This window comes from Sinocyclocheilus anshuiensis, unplaced genomic scaffold (assembly GCF_001515605.1).
Source record: "Sinocyclocheilus anshuiensis isolate Anshui unplaced genomic scaffold, SAMN03320099.WGS_v1.1 scaffold2286, whole genome shotgun sequence".
Taxonomy (NCBI): Eukaryota; Metazoa; Chordata; class Actinopteri; order Cypriniformes; family Cyprinidae; genus Sinocyclocheilus; species Sinocyclocheilus anshuiensis.
Window position 1 is genome coordinate 30,111 of NW_015557204.1, and position 1,596 is coordinate 31,706.

Consider the following 1,596-nt stretch of genomic DNA (forward strand, 5'->3'; position numbering starts at 1 on the left):
GCTGAATTTTCATCATTACTCCAGTCTTCAGTGTCACATGACCTTCAGAAATCATTCTAATATGCTGATTTGCTTTCAAGAAACATTTCTGATTATTATCAGTTGACAATTTAAAAAAAATTTTTTTTTTTTTAATTATTACTGTTTTTACTGCATTTTTAAACAAAGAAATGTAGCCTTGGTGAGCAGAAGAAACTTACTGAAATATTGATATATATTTTTTAAATACCTTCAAAATCGGGGAAGTCGTGGCCTAATGCTTAGAGAGTCGGCCTCGTAACCCAAAGGTTGTGGGTTTGAGTCTCATACCGGCAGGGATTGTAGGTGGGGGGAGTGAATGTACAGTGCTCTCTCCCACCTTCAATACCATGACTGAGGTGTCCTTGAGCAAGGCACTGAACCCCCAACTGCTCCCCAGGTGCCGCAGCATAAATGGCTGCCCACTGCTCCGTGTGTGTGTTCACTGCTGTGTGTGTGCACTTTGGATGGGTTAAATGCAGAGCACTAATTCTGAGTATGGGCCACCATACTTGGCCTCATGTCACTTTTTCACTTTAAATATAAAAACTATTAAAGCATGTGTGTGTGTGTGTGTGTGTGTGTGTGTGTGTCAGTTCAGGGCTGTTTTTATCCCTTCTTCAAGCAGCTGTAAAATCTTTCTTGTACTGTATGTCATAACCAGCTGAAAGCTTGAGACTAATGAATTTAACAATCATCTGAGAAATAAGCATTCCATTGACCTGGCGTTGTGTCTGTTTCTCTAAGAGTTGAATTTCACAGGAGCGTCTAAGGGAAGCAGATCAGTCCTCATGAGAACACCTGTAATTTTCCTGCTCCTGTATGTGGGAGCGATGGGTTTTGGTGAGTCCACAATTATCACTTGTATTTAAACTCATTAATGAAAAACAGCACACTAATCAACAAACAGGTGCATTATGTCCATGTTATGAGTGTCTGAGAAAATGCACAGGATGGTTATTATATTTAAACACTCTTATTTCATGCTCTGGAGTACCTGAATTGTCAGTGGTGTCTTTCAAATACTTGTCAATAATGGCGTTTATCATTTTCTCGCTCAAGTGTTTTCCTCCATAGCTGTGCTCGTTTCATGTCTGACTGTCCTTCTCACAGAATTAAATCATACAGACTCTGATTAATATATGTGATTAAATGCACAGATACACAGATTAAATGCAGGCACTCTGTCAGAGTTTATTTTGCCATAATGTCCAGCTAAGTGTACATTATGACAGATGTAAGATATGACTCTCTGTCTCTCTCTGTTTTCAGGCATCGTGTGTTCAGCGGTGCAGAGGTGGGTGAAACACTTCAGATCTTTCCATTATGTAACCTATAGAAACTTTTGAGACAAAAGGACCCATCCAGAATGCAGTCTTTCTTGTGTTTTATGTTGTTGTTGTAAAATGACTTAACATTTCTGACTTTCATTCACCATGACCTATCGCTCACTTTCCATTCTGCTCCATCTCCTCCCTCTGCCCACATTAATCTCGTCTCATTTCATGATTTACAGTCAAACCTGTGGAACGAGTGCTGAACTTACAGCAGAACAATGAACTGATGTGAGTTCACACA

At 39.7% G+C, this 1,596-nt stretch overlaps 1 long non-coding RNA gene across 1 annotated transcript; it reads left to right on the top strand.

Annotated features, from left to right (window-relative positions):
* Positions 1-786: 786 nt before the first annotated feature.
* Positions 787-1,586, top strand: LOC107678948 (uncharacterized). The gene is made up of 3 exons (XR_001632992.1): positions 787-861; positions 1,291-1,315; positions 1,535-1,586. It is a non-coding gene; the product is annotated as an uncharacterized LOC107678948 (long non-coding RNA).
* Positions 1,587-1,596: the final 10 nt, after the last annotated feature.